The 24,304-nt window shown below is 39.5% G+C and overlaps 1 non-coding gene across 1 annotated transcript; it reads right to left on the bottom strand.

The window, feature by feature from the left end:
- Positions 1-22,078: 22,078 nt before the first annotated feature.
- On the bottom strand, positions 22,079-22,151 carry trnah-aug (transfer RNA histidin (anticodon AUG)). Its single transcript has one exon. It is a non-coding gene; the product is annotated as a tRNA-His (tRNA).
- Between the last annotated feature and the right edge of the window lie 2,153 nt (positions 22,152-24,304).

Genomic DNA, 24,304 nt, shown 5'->3' on the forward strand with positions numbered 1-24,304 from the left:
AGTTATTTTATTTTTCAACTTTAATTTATATATTTTATTTTATTCCTTCCTAGTTAAATTTACCCTTTTTAATTTTCATATTTATTTCCTATCTTATTCGTAGCCTTTTCTTTTTTTCTTTAGGTCACGAGCAGTTGTCTAAGCATTTCACTGCATATCGTACTGTGTATGACTGTGTACGTGACAAATAAAATTTGAATTTGAATTTGATTTTGCCACCATATCCACATCTGGTTGGAAGATATTACACGAAGAAAAAAAAGTTAAAGCAATTTTTCTCGTTGTATCTCAAACTTCACTCTGTGAAAAAAACATCTGGCCTGTTTCCGTCCTTTAAATTACTGCCATCGCGTGCCCACAGTTGGCTGCTGTCTCTGGAAGCAGGATTAATTCTGCTTGACTTTGAGTCATTGGAATCTGTAGTATCTGCTGATTTGCTGATTTGGGTGTCTGTTTCTAATTATATTGGTTACTGGTTGTTTGTGCATGCACATTATGGATAAACTTTAGTCTTTGTTAGGAGGCTGGTGATAGATTGTCACTGGCTCTGCTTTCACTACTCTGATTTAGGATCTGCACAGTATGTGGAAATAGAGCGACCATTGACAAGTAAACAAGTGTGATGCATCATCTTAACAGATTGGTTTTGCTAACCAACTTGCCCAGCATGTGATCTAGAGGAGTTATATTGTAGTGTGAAGAAGTTTTTAATAACTCTGTTAGAAAGGAAAGACTTGGTGATAGAGAGGGAAACTTCTGTCTTGTCGGGTTTAATTAAACAAGCAAGTGGAACAGGTTCAGGCTCAGCAAGATACAAAAGGTTGTCAATGTATATAAAAAAATAAAATTTGGGCAGCACAAAATTATGAAACGGTACCAATTTGTCTTGCTAAACAGTGGAGGAAGTGTTGTGTGAGGTCATCGTCTCTACTTGCCGTTCTGTAAAAGTCACTGCGTACCACTGCACTGAATGATGAATGTCTGTACTAAGTTTCAAGGAAAACCATCCGATTTCTTGAGATGTCGGTTTGGCATTCCCAACCCCGAAGCCCTGCTCGCAATGAATGTACATTTCCACTGCAAAAAAAGGACTTTGTAAAGTGTAACTCAGTAACCGGTGTCAGAAATCTCTCCTTCCCAGCCAAACTGTGTTCATGAAGTAGCATTTGTCATAAAAATGACTTATTCTGGCAGCAAAAATAGGTTTCAAAATTCACTTATCTGTGACTCTGGGGTGCTCAAGTGTTTTCTTTTTCTGCTCTGATGAATGAGGATAGCGCAGTGGTTGTTTGTTCCCCATCAGTAACTCTGAAACAGTAACCAAGCTCGTGGCATGAAAGGCAGTTTGGAGGTAGTTTATTTGTCCTGGGATGAGCATGCTGCTCAAGAACGCTCTTTTGTGGCTCTTGTATTAGTTGTTGTAATGCATCTGAGGTGTGAAGTGGATGCCAATATATCGTGTCATTTGCTCTGTAATTAATAATAAGCATCGGCAGGACTGATGGGGAATGCTTATCACATCAGAAGGACTCATCAGTGAATGATCACCAGGAGCAGGATTTAATTGGTGCCTGTTCTTAACTGGTTAGAATTAAAATACTAGTAAGCTCCTACAGAGAGTAGTCACTACTCTTCTAGGTCAATACCTGACCGGCATTTTCAAAGTGCCTTCAGTATAATAAACATTTTTCATACTCGTATACTGCTTCACACATAATGACTAATCTCTCCTGGCGCGCACTTATATTACAGTTTTGTTTATGTTTTGTATGAGTAATTTATCATGGAGAGGTCATGGAAGATGACTATTATTGTCAACTGCTACTGTATAAATGAAACAGGACTGAACAGGATACATGAACAAGCTTATTTAATAACAGGCATTAAATTTTGTGACGCTTCACATATGGGGTAACATGCATTAGCTTCCTTTGGAGGGCACAGCTTAATAGTTACAAAATGTCAATATATCACACTTACATAAAAAAACTTGTGCTCTACAGCGTTTGAGGAATGAAGATATGGAAATTAATTTTATTTCTATTTCTACTGCACAAAAGTGCATGGTGGTAAAGTTAAATTGCGTCCACGACTTTTTGGACCCATCTGCACAGACAACACTGCTAACACAAAACTAGCCAAGAACCCTGATTGCATGTCAACTCCAACTCAGCAACCAGTCTGATCTTCAACAGGTAACATATGCAGTGATGAGAAGCCAGGCTTGCAGCATTATGGTCTCCATTTCTTCCTGGATGTTTCTGGAATAGAATCACTGTCACTTTAAAGGCTCTTTGAGCTGCTTTTCAACTTTGCTTTGTGTTCGTACATTAAAACTACAACAAAGCTCCAGTGTGTGTCCTCATTAGGACTGAGGATCTGTGTCGATGTGTGGGACTCGGGTTTACATTGTTAACTGATAAATGCGTGCGTTTCAGGCCATTTGATGGAGTAGCGCAAAATTAATTTACTCCAGTGAGTAATAATGTACTGCACTGCTTTTAAGAAAGTAATGAGTAATCTGTAATACGTGACTTTTAGTCAAGCCAATAGTCTGGCACAATATTGAAAAGGCTGTAATGTGTTGTTGTGTTGGAGGGGAGGCAGTGATGAGGACCACGCAGAAAAGCTCATCAGGTTAAAACCAGGAATCTTCTTACGATGAGGCTACAGTACTACTGCACCATTGTGCCAAACTAGAAATAATAAAAAAAAAAACTTTTAAAAAGCTGATAATATTTTTAGTTCCTTCAACTGAGGGACAGTCATTATCCCTCAAGAGACAGGGTTTTTCATCCTGCAGCACTGCTCTCTGGCTTTTTGGGGAAGCAACGAGCCCAGAACATTACTGAAAGGTGGGGTTAATGGCAGAATTCTACTCCTTAGCGCTTCTTCAGTGTCCTTTCTAACAGGGGAGGGACATCATCTGTGTAGTGATTTGTCAGGGGAATACACATGGAAGGAAAATAGGCCCTCCTGCTCCATCTCTCTCACTGTGGGAATGGAGAGGTATGAGTGGGCCTGCAGGAAGGGCAGTAAGGAGGTGGGCAGCCAGGCTGCTGCTTCATCTCTCTCAGTCCTGGGTGGCCTGCACAAGCTCAAAATAACTTACTTGGGAGACTCCACCTCTGGCCGTATTAGATTAATAGTCTGTTGCTTTTGTTAGTTAATTTGGGTTTTTTGGTCAAAACAACTCGGCTGCTGTGGAAAAAAATAAATTGTTAAATAGTTTTTTATACTTTTTTTTAATTTGTATAGGATGCTACCAGTCGCGTCTTAAAAGTAATGTCGGCTAACGTGACAAGCACTGTAATGGAGCTGAATCCCCACCGCTAGAACATTTATCCATTTAACGGAAAGTCCATACTCTGAAATGCAAACAACAAAGGAGCCTATACAAAAACTGAGAAGCACACACACACACACACACACACACAACAAGGGAAAAGTAATAAATAAGCTGATACACAGGCGGTACAGCTGTGCTGAGGCTGTGAAATTGTATGCAAATTGTACTTCTTTGCACTTGACACTATTTTGCGTTACAGTTATTGTTTGGCTATTTGTAAACCCTTCACTTCTTTGCATTTTTATTAACTGACACAATTAACCCCTAAATTCCCACACGCTTGCAGCTCATCGTGCAGATCACACCTGCTGAACGCGGGGGCATTTTTGCCAACACGTAAAGCATTTTGTCAAAAACATATTCATCAAGCAAATTAGTTGCAGCTCGAGAACATTTAGTCTCCCAGAAGTTTCAACGCTACTTTTTCCTGGTGAGTTTGAAAGGGTTTGCGACAGACTGAGATTAGCTGTCTTCTACTTCTTCACACAAGACATTTTGACATGTCACAGTAGAAAAAGCATAGGTGTAAAGAAATGATGAGTGAAATGAAGGAATTCTTTTTGCGTTTCAAGGTTCACCAGTGCGTGCAGGCTTCACTGTCAGGGTTTACATGGTCACAGAGCTATTGTCAGTGTTATTCACTGAACAACTAAACTTCTACTTTGACTAAGAAGACAGAAAGAAACGCTAGTGTAGCCTGAGGTCATACTTCGAAGGACTCAATAAGAATGTAAAGTGTTTGCGAAAAACACTTAATTATTAATGGTTTATGAACTGTTATATTCAGATTTGTAATTGCTGATTTTGCAAATACCCAACAAAACAGGTTCTAACTGAATGTAACTCTGAGACATAATTCACATCTTTCCTAAAGGCCGACTTCGAAAGTGTTGTGGCTATAATTTAGACTCGTGGCTGCTTAAAAACTCGTCTAGACCGAAGCTCATCGCTTTGCTATGACTGCCATCCCAGCTTTTCTTTCCCGCGCACCCACATGCAATCCATTTTTCATGCCTGCTCTGTATTGTATTTCAGCTCATTTTATTCTGGTCCTCTGGAGAACAGGTGTGTTTTTTTTCTTGTTGTATGAAAAAGCAATGTGTGCTGCAGCCTGCTGAGCCCAGGCAGTTGGTTGGGTACATCATGTACTTGCTGGGCACCGATGCCGTCTGTCGTCGATGCCAGTAATCGCTACCAATAGACAATTAACTTCAGCATGTCTTTCAAACTTCTCTGTGACTTATTTTGCCTTTGCAAACTTCTTTTTCTGTAAATAATTAAGCCACTGATGGATTAATTTGGTGTCCGTAGTGAAAACAGTGCCTAACAAATCATTTAACCCCATTTAAGATCATAACAAACTTTCCCTGCAGTATTTTAGTACTTGTAGTCTGGAGTCTTAGGAGCATTCGTGATGTTTGTTCCCGTGGTTGCATCCTGGTGTGAGGCAATGAAATAAAAGCATTTCAGCTCTTAAAAATCAAACATGTGGGCTTTATACCTGCGATTGAACATCAAGCGGAAAGGTATAAGGGAGCGTCGGCTCGCCTTTATCTCTAATGGGCCCCAAACTGCAGCGCTTAGACTGAATATGAATGTTCTGCCGGTGAATTATTAATGTTGTGGTGCGCTTCGTATTCTGCCTGGCACTTCCAGAGGTGATCCACCTCCCACGCGGATTGGAAGCTGTCACCCATAATTGGAGAAATCACGACAGCACGGAGCTAAGTGCTCCACAGTCCCCGGGTGAAGAATCTGATGGTGCACACTGCAGCACCAAGAGGTGGGAACATTTTCCTATATATTTTTTTTATGGTGCTTTTTTTTTCTCCTCCATACCTCTGAATAATTCTCGTTCTCCATCTCCATCCATCTTTTCAGGATTTCAGAGTGTTTTTCATTCTGCAGTATTAGTTAACTTCCTAAAAAAAATCGTAATTTCCAAGGATGTCATTCTCAGCAAGCGGCAGCGAGGAAATCTCGAGCTGATGCTGAAGTCACATGGAGTGCTCACGGATCAAGATAAGCTGCAATGACTTTCATCACGACCTTTGACCTCGGCTACAACCTGCGCTTTCCGCTAAACATATTTCCTAAACCGTGTGAGGTGAACCGCATCTGATGAAAAACATTGGCGGCGGCGCACAAGCCACCGCTCGTGACGACTCCGCGGCACATTTTTCTGACAGAGTGACAACTCTGTGCAAAGTGTGTGGATCTCCAGTCCCACGGTGTGCCCAGGGCGCCGTCAAACCGACAGCTCACAGCACAAATGGACCCCTGTGGCCCATAGATGGAGGCAAAGTTGTTGCCACGGCAAAGAGTTTTGGTTGTCCGATTGGTCCCCGCGAACAAAGGAGATCTGTCAGCTTTCATGACAGGGCCAAGATTGCAGTGTTTTATCCCGGATCAAGCATGATCCATGGTCAAATTGTGGCAGATTCATCTCAACCGTGGCTCTTCGAGACCCGTATGTCTGTCAAAAACTTTAGCGATCGGAAGAGATAAAGCTTATGTTGACAGGGGTTTAGGCCAATGCCGGTCATGTGTGAACTGGTGACAAGGTCAAAAGATGAAATGTGTCGCGGGGAGGGGCGAGGTCTCGTCAGGACAGAGGGGAGCGGAGCTCTCGGAGAGATAAGTGAAGCTTGATGTGACAAGGTTTGTCTAAATTTGATAAGAATCCAAAACTGGGGCACGGATTTCGCTGTGCCTCACAGGAACACACACTTTTGTCAAGAGGAATCGTGTGCAGTCTGTTTTTAGCTCCACAATTGGAACTTAATCACTTTAATCCATTCGTTGGATTATGATGCTACTGCTTCATGATAAACCATCTGTGTGAGAAGGTGCCTGTGTTAAATTTAAAGTTCACCTATCATCGCTTCCAAATCTGCTTCACTAATTCCGTATTTTCTCCACCGTTTCCTACCACATTTATTCATTTTTCTTATCAATTTCTATTTTAGCCATATGTTTGTATTTAGCTCCATTTCAGCAATAGAAGCTACCCACAATTCCAATTTCAGTATGGACAAAACACCTACTATCCACTCACGTCATGGTGCAAACAATGCACTTTATTTCTATTTTGAGGAAAAGAGAAAAACATTCAACACTGGAACAAATCCAAGAGATGATATAGCTTGCTCTCTCCGACATGCAAATTTAATCGGCATGAAAAGGAAATGAGAAGAAAACAAATCACGCGCTGCTGCCAGTCCAGCCAGAAAAACAATGAGATCATATACAACCATAAGGACGGTTTAATGACGCTCTATAAGTCGTTTGAGGGCAATGTTTGCCAAACTATACTGTAAATGACTCCTCACTGTGTCAGTATGCTAAAGCTCTTATGAGTCATGGGAACACTGAAAGTGTTATTACAGCGTAAAAAGGTTATATCTTTTTCAATATAAAGTTTTCTTGTATTAAATGCATGTGCAGTCTATAATGTGAGCAGGATAGATCCAATATCCTGAATTTCTTTCTCAAAAAAATAAATGAAATCCTTTTAACGGTAATGTCAGAGTAACTGCACTGACGAGCTGCTTGCTGTTCAGTGCTTGGATCTTCTTTTGCTTTACTTTGCTGGAGGTGAACAGTTTAAAATTTCACATCTCTTGCAAATAAATTGGAATAAAAACACAACTTTACTGTAATAAAGGCAAAGTCTACTACCGGTCGGTTTAATATGGCTCACCAGCAGGTTTTTTACACATCTGCAGAATCTATCTGCAAACAGAAACAGATGCTCTCTTTAGTGAACTACAGCCATATTATTCCTGATGGCAGATAAAGGATAGGTAAGGTCTCAAAGGTAAAAACAAAAGAGCAAGGTCACACAGTTGTTTTCATTTCATTAGTAAAAGTCTAACCCATTTAGTAGCATAATTATTTTTAAAGATTTTAATCATTTTTAATGTTCTTTCATTCTGTTTGTATGTCGTAGCCCCAGTGCACTACTACCCTACTGCACCCTACCAGTAATATAATTCCAGTACTACACTATATACATGAACATACATGTACATGGTGTGTTTTGTCATTTGTTGTTATGCTTCCTGACAGCACAATTAAGACAAGACTGAACAAGCCTATCAGGAGAGAGCCTCTTTAACACAGACATACTTTATTGTCATTCAAATTTACATCTTGTAGTACACAATGAGATTTTGTTGCATTGGCTCCATTTGTGCAAAAAAAATAAGTAGTATTCAAAAAAATTACAATTATTTGTAATTTTAGGTTTGTAAATTTGCATCTGAGCAAATCTCAACATAAGGAACAATGTCCTTTGGATGAGACCAAGGTGAAGATGGTTGGCCATAATGCACAGCACCAAACAGCATATCAGCACAACCACCTCATACCAATCATCAAGCATGGTTGGAGCTCTGATGATTTGGGCTTCTTTTGCAGCAGCAGGTCTTGAGATCATCCGTCTGACAGCTAAGAGGTGGCTGAAACTGCGTCATGCAACAGGACAATGATGTGAAACAGCAGCACGTCTGTAACAGATCGGCTGAAAAATGAAAGAATCGTGGTGCTGCAATGACCCGGTCGAAGTCCAGATCTCAACCTTGCATGAAAGGCTGTGGTGGGACCTTAAGAGATATGCATAAATGAATTCCTGCAAACCTCAATGAATTGAAGCAATGCTGTAAAAAAGAGTGGACCACGAGCCAAACAGGAAATAAGTTCAAGTTGTTGCTGCTAAAGTTGGTTCTACAAGCTCCTGAATCATGGGGTGTAGTTAGTTTTTCCACATGCTGCTTCTGCACTTTAGCTCAGTTTTTTCTTCAATTAATAATGACACGGTGTAATATTTCATCTGTTGTTCTTCATCTGAGGTCGAATTTCAATAATTTTTAAGATCTGACTGAACAATTTTCTTTATTTATAACCCAAGAAATGAAAGAGTGTGTTCTTTCTTTTTACCATGCATGTATATATATATCACTACAATTCGTGAACATTAACTCCCCCCTTATTTTGTTCTACTTATCAAGTTATTCCTCACAGCCTTAGTAAGATGAACATACAGTAAGACCTTGCAGGCTGTTTTACCTGGGGGTTTCCAGATGATGAGATTCAGAATAATTCATTCATTCATATACTGAATATTTAATAAAATGGCATGGGGCAATATGTGAGAGGCTTATTTCATGTTAAAGTATTTTTTTAAGTCTATAAAATAATGTGTGTCCACATAGTGAGGTCAGTGTAGACGGCTAGGGCACAAAAAGTCCTTATATATCCATTTTAGTTATGTCTTAGAAGCTAATCTTAAAATTCTCGAGAATATAAGAGAATATCTAATAAGCTCTGCAGGATGGCTTAAAAAGGGCCTATTTCTTTCAAATTTTCACAATACAAGCTTTTCACCTGGCAGGAATGATCTGCAGGTGTGTGCTGTGGCTGACATGTGTGAATTCAAAAATGTAGGCCATTTATGGGATCCATCTGCCCCAGGACGTACTGCATTTAAAGTGCTTTATGGTACAGTATGGAATTGCCATGTACCTGTGATGGCCCATAACCTATTAGCCTTTAAATATATAGCGTGGCTTGCACTGTGTCATTGTGTCACATAAATCTATAATTTTTCATGATATATCTTGATATATATATATATATGCTGTATTTTTTTCTTATGCAGTTATTGCATATGCAGAATCTTTTATTGTGAAACTCATGCTATGGTCATGTTTAAGACCAATAAGACGGTTTTCACCTGTCGTTGTTAAGCGACTACAGGGAACTGAAAGCAGGAGTGTGGTCTGCTTGCACCTCTTTCCATCCTCTCTTCTTAATAGATTCAAATTAATGCAGTTTTGCCAGGAACATCTGATGGAGTTAAGTTATTTGTCCTGGGCCTACACCCCTGTTCCACTCATTTCTATACAAATTCAATTTCAGTTAGAAAAGTAGACTCGCTGTTATTGCCCATTTGTCAAAACATCAACGTTAGCGTGAATAGCCCGGTGGAGGAGGCTCTGGCTCGTAGCTTAGGACGGTTGCTTCCCTGAAGAAAATCAGATCAAGCATTGTGAGTGTCTCCCACACACCCCTTTGGTTTGTATTAATTCTTTCAAACTGCAGTGACAACGAAAGCCTGGAAACAATAGTCTATTCTTCCGGTGTAGGTGTAGGTCTTTTTGTTTTTGTTTGTTTTTTTTTTTGCTAAATGACAGTCACTTCTCCATGCCCTGCATGGTTAACATATGTGAATCTCTCCATAGTTAATTCAGAGCTTGTTTGTTTCTTAATTTGTATTTTTTTTTTCAAGACAAAAGCGGGAAGCTTTAATAATAGGAGCAAAAATACGTTACACAAGCAAAAAGTTAATTTGTTAAAATGCGTTAAGGAAGCATAACGGCAGCAAACACTGATCAATGCAGCAAGCTCGCAGTGTGGGTGGACAAAGCAAAGGCTAGCTGCAGAAACAGAAAGTTTGAAGACGAGACTGTAGCAAAGTAAGAGAATTGGTTGCACAGAGGTTTGGGACCAGGGTGTTCCTCAGCTCCGGGGCACAAGCACTTAAGTTTCGCTCACCTATGGAGAGCAGCTTTGCAAGAGTGTGGGAGAGACAAAGTGTTTAAGAGGAGGTGTAGGGCGGCTGGAGGTTGCTTTTTTTTTTTTCTTCTTTATCTTCCTCTTTTTCTTCTTCTTGGATCGAGTGCAAATAAAGATGCTGGAAGCACCCAGACAACTGTTTGTCAGCATTTTTGGCTTTCTGGCAGCATCAGATGAAGAAAGACTTGATAGAGAAAAAGGAAGGTGAATACATGAAAGTGGGATACTGAAGAGTGAAACATCAGCAGTGGTTTTGATTCACCTATTGATCTTGGCAAACTGACGCTCCCTCTCATCCTTGACAGTCTTTCTCTCCTCCCAACTGAAATCTATTTTTTGCTCCCATCAGCAGAAAGGAAGGAAAACATGGCTTTGGCTTGATGATGAGTCAACTCAACCCCGGGTCACATGGTCTACTTTGTTGATATGAGGCTGAATAAAGCATGAGGCTGATCAAGAACAGAGTAAGTTTGCTAACCTTTAAAGTTATCTTTTACTAAGTTAAAACTGCGAATGCTTTCAATATAGGTTTGTAAAGCCAGAAATAGCATGTGTTTAATTATGCATTCACTTATTAAGTGTAGTTACTTTTTTTTGCAAAACTTTACCATCCAGAGTGGATACAGTGATTTGATGCAGATAGGGATTAGAAAGTCTGTTCACTCCCTGTTGTCATAGTAAAATTGGTTAAATAAGAGTGTTTGTAGACAAAAGGTTTTGGAAATATATCAGACCTGAATTGAAACAATACTATCCATCCATCCATTCGCTTCCGCTAATCCTTTTCAGGGTCCCGGGGGACGCTGGAGCCTATCCCAGCTGTCATAGGGCGAGAGGCGGGGTACACCCTGGACAGGTCGCCAGTCTGTGCTTATGCCAAATATATTTACAGCTCGCTCCTCTCTTCCTGGACGTCTTCACCTTTCTGAACTCCTCCTGGCTGAAGAATTGGAAAATACTATCTACTGTATTGCCAAAATTATTCACTATCCGTTTAGCAAACACTATGAAAACACTACACATAAAACTGCATTACTGGAAAGTTGTACATAAAGCATCAAAAGTACAAGTATTCATTCTGTAGATAAATGTTCCCCATTACTGTTGTATGGATCAGCATTACTGCTGCAGATGGTTAAGCTTGAGCTGCTCTGTTCAGTCTGCAGTTATGCATCACATTCTTTACAATCATTTGAAAACACAGGCCTGCATCTCTTAAAAACAACAATACTAAAATATAATTAAAACAAACAAACAGCTGAATTAAATGGGTGTGATATGGTCAGATGTCTGTATCTACAGGGAGATATAGGGAAGGTGGTGATTTAGTACTGGTTTCTCAGATATGCAAAACAGAAAGTGCTGGCTGAGCCTGCACCTATCACCTTGCCTGTTTTATTAAACTGGCTTTTACGTAGCCTGTCTGTTGTCAAAGCTCTGCTTGCTAATGTGCTATGTGTGATAGTCACATTGGTGTGTTTATTTTTAGATTTGACTGAGCTAACACTGCCTGCCTTGAAATGCCACAGGCTAAGGGAGCTGATTTTGCCCATAAAACTCTAGCATTCTGGTAATGTATACTACATATTGGTTAACGCCCCAGTCACACAGACCTAGAGACCAGTCAGTGACCAGCAAGTAACCACCGGCTGCTGGGAAAAAAAATGTGTATTCCCCGACTGGTTGCTGGAGGTTTCTGGCAGGCAGTTGGTGAAACTAGGCATAAAGATGTATGCAGTGCTGCACGATTGCCGATTGCGTCATGGGGCCAAATGTACTTTTGCATTTTACTCTGGTAAAAATCGCTCATTCCACATTGTGCAGCATTTAAGCTAAGCCTGGCTAACTTAGCGTATTAGCTAAAAAATAGCTGGGCATTTTAAAACCCATGCTGTTTCATTTTCTTGACAAGATTTAGATAAGACAATTAGAATGGACATAATATGGCTAACATGTTGCTGAAATAAGAGCCATATAACTTATAGCTGCATGTTTGTGCATGTGACAGTGAACATGTAACAGGTCATTTAACTACAAACAATACATTGAGGTTTTACAGGACTATTACATGGACAGGGTCCTTGATTGTTGCCTTGGCTTACAGGTACTGCTTGGCTTTGGATAGACAGAGCTTATCTGTGGATCAAGCTAAGCTAACTGGTTCAACTTTCAGACAAGAGAGGGATACCAATCGCCTCCTCAAACTTGCAAAAACCTGGAAAAAAGCTAGAAAATAGCCTTTTGAAAAGGTTTGTAATGTGCCAGTAGATGTTCTGAATGCAAGAACGCCTATCTGGGTTCTTAGTACTGTTATAATTTAAACAGAAATGAGTTTCATTGCAGGTACATTGCAGTGAATTCTTTCTGAGATTTTTGACATTTAGATAAAAGTTGTTTCCTTCGGGATCACACCGAAGGCAAAAGGGGGACAGTAGAATAGTGCAGTATAGTAGAATAGCACAGTACAGTGCAGTATATTAACCTTCAAGGCCCTCCAACTCATTATAATGGTGGGTTTAAAAGTAGAACTGAAATATTTCTGAAAGTTTGTCTGTTATACTAACATTGCTGACAATAATTTAAACATATCTGTGGAACTCTTGGTTTAAGTGATGATTATTTGGTCTTTTTCTACATCTGGATTTATCTCCAAAGTGTCAAATAATTGTTGTCTTAATCTGCCACTGGTGACTATTTCTGTGGAAACACTTATGGGACACTTATGGGAAACCCTAATACATCCCTGGGTGCATTTTAAGTTTGGGTCTGACTCATGACCACGGTTGCCCTACATTCTCTCTGTGCTCGTACACTCTTCCCCTATCATCCGTGCCTGTTTTCACTTTGTACTCTCTAACAAACAAGCAAAGATGGCTTAAAAATAATTTTCTAAATAATACCTTGCAGGCTGATATTTTGATTGTCACTGCTCCGGCTTGGCTTTCAACAATGCAGGGCATCAATTTGGAAATTACTGGCCAAAAATAGGAGGCAATTTACCTTCTGCAGCATCAAAATAACGTAATAAAGAATTTGCGTCTGGCAAATAAAATCCATTGATCATCTTTGTCACAGTTTGATGAGTTCAAATAAGAATTTTTATTATATTTTGATGGACAATAATTTCCAAATTGTATGTTTAAGAGTGAACTGTGTGTTATTAGCTGCATGCCAGTTGCAAATGAATGTAACATGTAATAAGAGGGCTTTATGGTAATTCTGAGCCAAAGCATTTTTCAGTAGTCACTTAATACGGGATAACCTGTGCTGTATACTCACTGGCCACTTTCTTAGGTACACCGTGTGGGTTGGGCCCCCTCTTGACTTTAGAAATGTCTTCATTCTTCGTGGCACAGATTCAACAAGGAGCTGGAAACATTACTCAATTTTGGTCCATGTTACATTACAGCATCACACAGTTGTTGTTTGTGCACCCATGATGAGACTCTCCCGTTCTTCCACATCCTGAAGGTGCTCTGTTATATTGACATCTGGCGACTGTGGAGTTCATTTGAGTACAGTGAACTCACAGACATGTTCAAGAAACCAGTATGAAATGATCTGAACTGTGATATGGTGAGTTATCCTTTGGGAAGCAGCCATCAGAAGATGTGGTCATAAAGAGAAGGACATGGTCAGCAGCAATACTCAGGTAAGCGGTGGGATTTAAGTGATGCTCAGTTAGGTCGATGGGGCCCAAAGTGTGCCAAGAAAATATTCCTGTTTATTTATATATCAATGTACTTTATACTAAAAGGTAAAGACCCTCCAATATTTGAGAGAAAACCCCAGCAATCCCCTATGATTAAGTACTTTGTGATGGTGGGAAGGAAAATCTCTCTTTTAACAGGTTTCTCAGGCGCTCAGACCAGCCCATCTGGGACCAACAACCATAACACGATGAAAGTCACCTTTCTTCCCCATTTTGATGTTTGGTTTCAACTTCAGTAGGTCTTGACCATGTCAAGATGTCTAAATGCACTGAGTTGACTCTATCAGGTGTTTCAAATTGTTACTATGTATGGGGGAGGTTAGAGGACGAGTGCCTGCAGCCATTTATAAAACACAATGAAGGTCATGGTTTGGTGTCCGTGAAACAAAACACAGGGAAGTACTGTTAGATTTTGACCAACCATGCAATGCAATCTAGAAAGCATCTGACTGTCTTCATTTTACACCATGACCATGATCTCAAACACACTGCCAATGCAATAAAAACACACTTGGATAGAAAAACACACAATATAACACTATCAGTCATGGATTGACCTCCCCATAGTCCTGACCTCAATGTGATTGAAGCAGTGTGGGATCATCTTGGCAAAGAACAGAAGAAAAGGCAGCCAACATCCAAAGAAGAGCCTTTAAATGAGAAGAAGACTGCCTAAGAGAGCTCAGACTGCAATGAAGAATAAAGGTGGTCATACCAACCATTGATTTTCAAGCACATTAGGATTGTACAAAGTCTGTTTTTATTTTATAGACTGTATTTCCGTGAACATTGGCATTCCGCGCTGCACTGTACAGCATACACTACGTGCAGTGCAGCGAGGAATGCTCAGACCTCTACATTGGAGAGACCAAACAGGAGCTTCATAAACGCATGGCACAACATGGAAGAGCCACCTCGACGGGACAAGACTCAGCTGTCCATCTGCATCTAAAGGACAAAGGTCACTCTTTCGAGGATGCCAATGTTCACATTTTGGACAGAGAGGACAGATGGTTTGAAAGAGGAGTGAAAGAAGCCATCTATGTCCACTGTGAACAACCATCTTTGAACGGAGGCGGTGGTTTACGACACCAACTGTGTGCTATCTATAATCCAGTTTTGAGATCCCTTCCCAGATGCCTCAATACCAATGTTCGCTCTAATTTTTCATGTGTCTGAGCGAACACACAAACTCCCTGAGCGATCCTTTGGACCACTGTGAGCAACAGCAGACGTGTGCACTGTGGTCACGCCAGCATCGAATCCATCCAAGTTACATGGTTAATTAAAATAATCAAATTACAGCATTTATGTTAGACTACTTTTAATTAACTGCTTTAGCCCACTTACAATGAAAATTAAATCTTGTTCATGACCTGTGTAGCATGTTAACACTATTGGAAGTAAAAATAACTTGAACTCCAATTTTAAAAACACAACTTTCTTATTTTTTTTAAGCTCTGACTTGTATTATGAGTCTGTGGTCTGGGAGAGAGTCCTGTAACTCTCTGTCTGCAAAATACAGTATATAATAACCAATGTTGGACAATTAATTATATAGTTACTACTTCAAAAAAGTTACTGAGTTTTGCAAACAACAAAGTTTTTTGCAGCTGTTTAACCTAAAAATGCAGCCAAGGCGTTTTTTAAATAAAGATTTCAAACTATTTACAGAACAATCAGCTGTTCTGCATCAAATTTGATGCCACACAAATTATTTGTGCCACTCCAAAAAATAATTTCTGTCCACTATGAGATAAAGGAGAACAACAGCCTGATACCTGCAGGCCTGACAACAGGAGATGTATCACTCCTGTAACACCTGTAACATTCAGCAGTCGCCTCATTGTTCTGACACACACAACAAAACTACACTACACACTAACTACACAAGACAACACACTAACTTTAAACTCCACACACGCTAAACGTCGCAAATCTCTAAGATCTCAAAACACCGCCGTCACTCCTAAAACTTCCCCCTTCTTAAACAGCTAAATGCCATGTTGCCGTATAATTTTTTGATTCGTCGACATGGTACATTTTTCCACCAATAGGAAAGGGTGGGGTTTTGGTTTTGTCTTTGCTCACAGGCGGAGAGCGCTTTCCTTATAAAACGCAGTTTTTACCGTTTCTTCCCGCAGTAAATATAAACAACGATAGTATTCAGGAAGAAAACCAAACATTGCATATTTTTATCATAACTCTGGTTTTACGTGACCTATCAACACAATTTAAAAACTGCTATAAAGTCCACACACTCAATTGTTCCGTCTGTCCTGCTCACATCTCCAATGATTGTACATGTCGTCATTAACGTGGCTTCACTCCACATCAGCGATGCCGCTTTGCTCGCTAAAACACCGGTGTCGGCACGTAAGGACGCTGTCATAGGCTGTCAACGACGTTTATTAGCTGTGTATATATATGAATGTGAATCGCATCATTGGCTGGAGCAGCCAGTCACCGGTCACTTGCTGACTCACACTGCAAAACAGAATGAATTGTTAACATAATTATTTTAATTGCAATTCAGGTTAGATTTTTTTTTTGTGCGCAACGCAAATTTTCTGGGCGCAGAGACCGTGTCAGCAGCACACGATTGCGCACGCGCACAGCTTAGAGGGAACATTGCTCAGCACCCACTCACATCTTGGGCCCTTTGACCTCAGTAAATCACACGATAGGGTGGGGCTATGTTTCACAATGGGTTCACCTGAATCCTTGGCTGATTTTGACCCACACCCGTTTTCACACCTTGGCTCGTGTGATTAGGTAGAGGATCAATAGGGGGTCCATGACCCTCTTGGGGGGGACACTCCCACAGAGCTTAAATCTGGGACTCTCCAACAGTTGCTCTTAGAACTGAAGAAGTTTCTCGGATGAGAGGTGACACATCTTCAAGAAACCTAAACAAGTCCAGACGCTTTTCTTTCCAAGCTCCTTAGAATCAGTGATAGATGTTCAAGTATTGCTACAATACTTAATAAATAATGCAGTTTAAATCTTTGGCTTACACGAGCCTTTGGGGAACATTTTAAAGTCAACCTAAAACAAGAGTCATTTGACACTGGTATTGGTGGGTGGCCAATAAATGCAGCCATTTCATCATTCAGACAAGGTCTTTAAAAAAAGTTATTACTTTAATCATGGTAAGAAAAACCTATACACTGCATGACCTCGTTGTCCTCAGCCTCAGTACTGATGATTGACAGATCTAAGGAGCAAACGGCCAGGCTGGCACGAAATTTGTGGCTCACATTCACCCATCTCGTAGGAAGAACCCTATTGATTATGGTGACTGTGCGTCCTTTTCTCTGGCGCTTCCATTAGGCAACTTAACTTTTCAACAAAACACTGATAGCTTTGTTGGCAAGGCATTTGTTGTGTTCCCAGGAGGGAGAGAGGCAAATATTGACGATATTCAAAGTGTCAGCGAGATGCCACACTTGTACCTCACAACTCGTAATATTTTCTGTGTGCATTAATGCTCCAAATGGGTTAGATTTTGAAGACCCAATACTCTTTACTGCACAGCCATGATCATAAGACAGCCTTATGGCCACCCACACATTCTGTCATCATTCCAGTACAACATCTGTCTGCGAGGATAATTGCTAACTTGGGAGATTATTAGGACTCTGTGGTCATCTGCTCTTTCTTTGCGTGCAGAGTTTTGACAGTGGGTTGACTTTTAAAGATAACACAACTCCTGGTTCCTGTAATTCCTATACACATTATTAACTGTCATCCTCCATACATTTCCAGAACATCAGCCTACTCTGCACCTTTCAAGAATAAAAGTCTTTACAATAAACATTTTTGTGTATATATAAACTACATAAAACTCATAATTTTCACTTCTGCATGTCTTGATGGGTGAATATGAAAGTTATGTTTCCTGCCAATGATGACAAGGGCATGCATGCCGACATTTTAAGCACCGTCCACACAGCAAACAGGCCGACTCCTCGAGCATGTATGTCATGATGTGTCAGCCTGCTTCATTCCCAGTCAAACACTGCCTTTTTGTCAAGGCAGCTGGCATCTCACAGATACACATATGGTCTCCTTTTGTGTCTGTGCAGTGACATGGTGGGTTGTAGCGAGAGGAGTCTGCCACTCTGAACTGCTTACATATGCATGTTTACAAAGGACCCCTTTGTGTCACATTTAAACATTCTGGGTAAGTGTGGCAGTTTAGCTAAAAATGTTTAGCACTAATGATGTAAAAGGAAAAAAAATGTAACTTAATCTTCCGGTAACCCTCTACAGGGTACTCATTAAAATACTGGGAAATTCTAAATTAATCTATTACAAGATTATGTCATTATTTCTATTATTCTATTACAAGATCTCCATCAAGGTCAATGAAGTTGCTATACAGATAAGATTAGGTTTAGGGGGATAGATGATCTTTGTTGATTGGCTGGGAGAAACCCATGTAGTTCTATGACCTAAAACAGAGGAGAGGGGCAGTAATTTGGATTGATTGATTGATAATGCTTTATTGGGTTAAGGCTGCCGGCAACCAGCTCCACCTTAAACTTCCGACCGTACATACAATGCACAAACCTCACACATGGGGAAGACAGGTTGGAGAGGTAGACCACTAAAGCTACCAAATATCAAATACCGATTCCCACCTGATAAAAGGTTGAACTGAATAAAGTTCCCAAATGGAACACAAACCGCGACCTGCATGTCCAGTCTGCTCATGCAGACATTATCGTTCTTTAACCTCCTAAGACCCAAACTCTTTTATGGCATTTTTAATTTCTCTTTGCTATTTGGGCTGATTGGGACCTGATGAATGTAAAACCAAAGAATTACCTGATGGTTTTTTGTTTGTTTTTTACCTGATTTTTGTTTCTGAGAAAAATAAGCTCCACATATGAGGACATTCGTTTTAAATTTCAATAGAACAGTGGCAGTATAATGTCCTCGTAATTGGATATCGGGCCCTTGTGGAGCAAAATTGTGTATTTTGGTCTAGACAGCCCAAAATGTGATGTCCACATATGTGGACGCCAGGTCCTAGAAGGTTAAAAAAGGGACGGTTATCTTTCACCTTCCAACATCGTTGCTGTTGGCGCATCGAAGCACCAGCGTCAAGGGACAGCGTGTGCATGTTTCTATCACACCAGCGGCATCTCAAAGAACACATATTTACCGTATTCATAAGTTATTCTTGTTAAGCAGTTGCACATGTAGAATTCATTAATGTATGCATACTGCAAATTTGTAAAAGTATGTGCAGGTTGACATGTGACTCCAATGACAGGTCTGTCCATCACCTACTAAAATAAAAAGCACTGAATGGATTTTAAGGGGATTTTGTAGTCCTTTTGCAAGAGGAATATCTTACACATCGTTCTTTTGTTTTTGCCACAGTAATGTCGCAATTTTAACTCACAACAAGAGAGATTAGCACTGAATTTTGTGCTTAATGTTGTAATTGGCAGATGATATATCGTAATTTCTTTGGTTGCTTTTAATTCACCATGAGAGAGACAGGTCTAGTGTGAAAGGAAATTTCCATCCATCCCCGTTACATCCCCCAGATGAACTGTGGTTTTTAATTCATCGTATTTCTCCCCAAACAATATTTATGCCCCAAATTTTTTAACACGAGTTTGTATGTAAGTACAATTGAATAAATCTGGAAAATAATAATTCCTCAACATTTATAAATTGAGTTTACGGTATACCAAGCACATTCTCCTTATTGATAAGTTATTTGAATAAATAAACCTCTGAATTTTACTCAAAATGATTGCTTCATGTTTATGAGTCTGTTTTTTACTGCACGTTCATGAAACAAATTCCAGCCAGCCCTGACTTACTTGCCTACTTGCCTTGACTAATAATTACACATTATTCAGCAATATTTGGCTTAAAACACGCCACTTTAAAATGGTGAACATGGTAATTACCTGCTTAACATCATCATATTAGCTTTATTATTGGCAGCTTGTCAGTGCAAAGAGCGCAGAGCTACAATCATGGCTGAAGACCTCTCAGTCTAGTTATGATATTCTGTAACATGCTTTAAATTCACCAACATTTCCCAGCGAAACTGCAAATCAAATCCCTGTCAAGTCAACTTGACAGGAATATTTACTCCAAAGTAGCTTTAACCTTTCAGTCTAATCTAACGTCTGCATTCGGGTAGGAAAAGTGAAAAATCAATCAAAAGCATCCTTGACATAAAAATCTGTAAATCTCGTCCATGCCAAAACCAAACTGCATTAAATAAACAAATAAGAAACTCTGTTTTTTTAATCATTGTCTAAGCATACTACTTATTCCATGATGGAAAACACCGCTTTGCGATTATTTTTCTTTTTAGAGGTAGAACTATAATTTAGCTCCAAGCTGACAAAATAGAACATTTAAAATATACTTAAAAAATAAAACAGTGCAATTACATTCCTCCCACAATTCAGCTGAAGGACTAACTGGATATCTGCTTTATAGTATTAACTTTATTTATTAATAATTTTGCAATCATGAAGCAATGAAGTGAAGCTTGCTTTCTTTTCTTTTTTTTGTTGAAACACTGCAAATAGAGCTCTTAAAGTGTTTCTCCTGAGAACTGTTTTAATTAAATGCATGCAAACATCAAACATGTCTTAATATTGTGGGCTTGTATAAAGGGGGAGAGGGCACGGGTAATTCAATTCCAGGATCAATAAGTCATTGGGGTTGTTCTAAAACAGATATGTCCCCCTGGAGGTGTACATTAAGACTGTAAGCTCTGATTTAGTGTTGGGCCCTGTTGTTTGTTTGTTGCACCCACAGTTCCTCTTCTCTCACCTCTCAGCATCGATTGCATTCCACCCCTTTGGATTTTTTTTTTCCAAATAAATAACTCCCTCTATGCTTCAAAGGACCTGGATTGCTTCTTTGTTCTTTGTGCATGTGAGTGTGAGAGTTTTCATGTTCTCATCTATGTGTGTCCCTGGGTATATTAGTTGTAAGCAGCAGATAGTCTTAGATCACACTCCGTGTTAATATTCACCTCAGACAAAGTTTTAAAGGCACGTTTTTAATCGAGTGGGGAAAAAATAGTTTAACATATCACACAGGCTGATTCATCTGTGAGAATTTATTTGAATTTATTTGTGAGTAAAAGAGAGGAGAGAGAAAAAAAATCAACAATATTTCCTTCAACAGCTGGTGTAGATTAATCTCCGTCCTCGCAAGACGGGGGGAAGGCGTAAAGTTCCAAAATCAAAGTCTTGCAGGTGCAAAATTGAATCTTAAATGTAAATTGATTTGGAGATCAAACATTCTCCAGCCCCTCTATCATTTTAATCAGGCGAAGTCGAGACACTGGTAGAGTAGAGAGGTGCTTGAAATTCTGAATTCACCAAATGCATCTTCCAACCTTGATTAAGGGTGCGAGCGTGCGGAGGAGGGAGGGGGCTCAGCTGCTGTCGTTGCGCTTTTGGGCCAGGTTGAAGAACGCGATAGCTGTGGAGTTGTTCGTGTTTGGTGGCTGTACTGGTCATCTGAGGTCTGCAAAGTTGGTCGAGGAATTACACCAACTTTCTAGCGCTCACTTTGTGCAAGTTAATCAAAGAGGCAGTGCAGATTTATAGGAACAAATGACCGGAATAAAGATTAAGTCATCCTACATTGAAAAAGAGCACAATTATCCCTTATCTGCAGTAGTAACTCTTTCAGAATAAAAGTCTAGTACAGACACTGAACACAAAATATACATCAAACACAAATATTTCTTACTGATTTTTTTTCCCATATGGGTCGCATGCAGCTAAATACTTAATTATAAATTTAATCTTTTTGATTGCTTGTTAACTGTTTTGACAGATGTTTGGATCGGCTGACACACATTTAGGAAAAGGAATTATTTTTGCACCAAAACTGTGTCTGCAAAGTCTGAAAGCATTTGGCAAAATAGTTACTGAAACTTTTATTTATTAATTTGTATTCATGATTTAAGACCACAGGCTGATATACTTCATCACACTGAGAAAAGCAGAAAAATATCGATGGTAGATGCTAAAAACGGGTAATTTTAACCCATTGCAATATGGCTGCAAGGAAAATTGATACTATCATAGTATATTATATAGCATAACACAACTTTAGTGGCTATTAATGAGATGCTACTGCCATAAAATTAAATCAGTTGATATAGATGCATAAATGCTAAAAATCTGTATTGTTAGCGTGTTTCTAGGTAGTTGCTAGGCAACATGATGAAGTCATAATTATTGATGACATAAGATGTACACACATGAGAAGTTTGGTTCCTTAACTCCTGATGATATTATAGTAACAAAACTGGAAATTTTGCTCTTTTGGTATGGAAATCTAATCTTCGATGATGATGTAATGTGATAAAAACACTTGCTTTTATCAGGAGCCATAAAGCAAGGATTTAAGATTCTTCTGGATTCAAGAAATGAGCCAGCCAGGAGTCGAACCTAGAATCTTCTGATCCATAGTCAGACGCGTTATCCATTGCGCCACTGGCCCACATGGTGGGTTTCCCTACATACATGTATACATGTATGTATCTTCAATTTGTTTTCCGATGGGAAAAGTAGTTTGGCTTTTTATCTAGAAAACCAGGGTGATGCTAACTGTGGATTGGCCAGATGAAAGAGTCATCTATGCAGCACTTGACTCACCCAAATCCCACGCAGGACTAACATTTTTACAGTTTCTTTATTCGTATGCTTTTTTATTTGACAGCTCCTAGTTTCCTGGTTTCTTGCATGATGAAGAAAATGGAAAAACACACGGTGCTGTCATGAAACACGCATTGCCTTTAAATTATGCTTGCTTCAAAGTCCTGCTAATGGTCACAAAAACCAAGGAAAATTTAGTCTAATTTATATTGATTTTTTTCTAATTTTACTGCTTTCCAGTTTTCATACCTTTAACTCCTCGCCAGGATTGCGAGCTACACACAGCCTCTTCCCTCTCTGTTGACATGGAGGTTATATTTAGAATTTGGATTGAGTCTTTCCTGTGTTTTATTTCATACTTTTCTGCTCAGGGCTTGTTTGTTTGGCTACTGTTCTCTTTATTTGAAAGTATTTTACATTCAGAGTTGGAAATATATACGTTTTTTGGGCTTACTAGATAACAGTCTTCCTATATCTGTGTGTGTATGAGCATACTTGTGTATAAGGTAAACAAAAGAAGAAAATCCTCATAGAAAACAACGAAAACAAAGCTCTATGAGGTACTCTGAGATCTCACATTTTGACAGTTAGAAGGCAGAAAAGTTTTGTGTCTGACGTGCTTTGTCCTGATGTTTGAATCTTTGAGAAACACATTTTCATTTGTAATAATCACATTCGTATTATAATCCAGCCTGGACTTATATAGGTGGTTCTAAATCCATTCTGTGGAACTGAGACAACAATCCCATAAATCACTTTTAGTTTATACACAATGGAAATTTTAAATGGGTAAATCAAACTACATGTACTCAGATCCTTTTTTCCTACATTTTAAACAGATAATACGGGAAAATCAGGAGCTGATGAGCTCTGCAACAATGTTTGTGATACAGTTCAAGAGTAAAACTATGGTCTAATACGAGGATTTATCTTATCAGAATTGTAACACTTGGGCTCTGATATGGGGATGGACACACAGTTGTTCTTGACAGGCCGCAGAGCTGCTTTGGTCTTCTGAGAATGTCTCATCTTCTGCTGCACCTCTCTCTCCCTTACCCTTGTGCACTCCCCCCCCTCTCTCTCCCCCCTTTCTCAACACGTCTGCTCCGTTCCTGCTAAACTCATTACATGAGCCCGAATGGAAGAACGGGAGCGGGATATAGCCTCTCATACATGATGCGCCCAGCTAATTACCCTGCGCGGCTGACGTCGCCGTTTTTTTTTTTATCTCCCTTACCCAAGAACAGATTAAACACTTGGGATTGACCTGCCCCAGATTTTACGCTACATTGAACTCTTAACAAATGATAGGAGGGTCATCCACGGACAGCTAATTGCAAGAAGCGTATGGTGTATTAAGTCATAATCAAGATTAAATCACACACTTCTAACTTAGATCGCCATTTGGCCTCCATCATGCATTACTTGCATCACTCTGATCTCAATTGCAAATATTGCCTTTTTTGTTCTTTTGTATGAATTTTAGCTTAAATCATAGTGGAGCAGCACACATAAATACAGAGTATTATGCAATTTAGCTCTTAGACCAATAACCGGCCTCCCAAAGGCTAATGACAATGAGAGTGTAATTTCGACGGAGAAAGGAAATCTATCTAATAAACTGTCATCTGACACCCTTGTCATCTTCCATTTGACAAAACAACAAGGAATGAATTAATCATATGCTTTAAATCTCCTATGATTTCCTCTGCTTTAGCTAATCGTTTCACAAAGATGATTTTTAAAAGAGACTGTTGACAAAATGAATAGATGAGCAATTATGGGTTTCTTGGGAATGGCAGATGGAGGCAGAATCAAAGTGAGTGTAAACTGTAAGAGCTCAGCAGAATTTATGAGGGGTAAGAAAAAACAATGCAAATGTGCCAGAACAATGAAGAGTTTCTCTTTCAAGTCTTCTGTTGCACAGAAAATACAATTGAGCCACTGTTTTTTTTGCACAGAGCAAAAACTTTCTAACTAAAAGTGCACCGAAGCAAT

Source organism: Perissodus microlepis, chromosome 3 (assembly GCF_051167445.1).
Source record: "Perissodus microlepis isolate ML-2025 ecotype Zambia chromosome 3, ASM5116744v1, whole genome shotgun sequence".
Lineage (NCBI taxonomy): Eukaryota > Metazoa > Chordata > Actinopteri > Cichliformes > Cichlidae > Perissodus > Perissodus microlepis.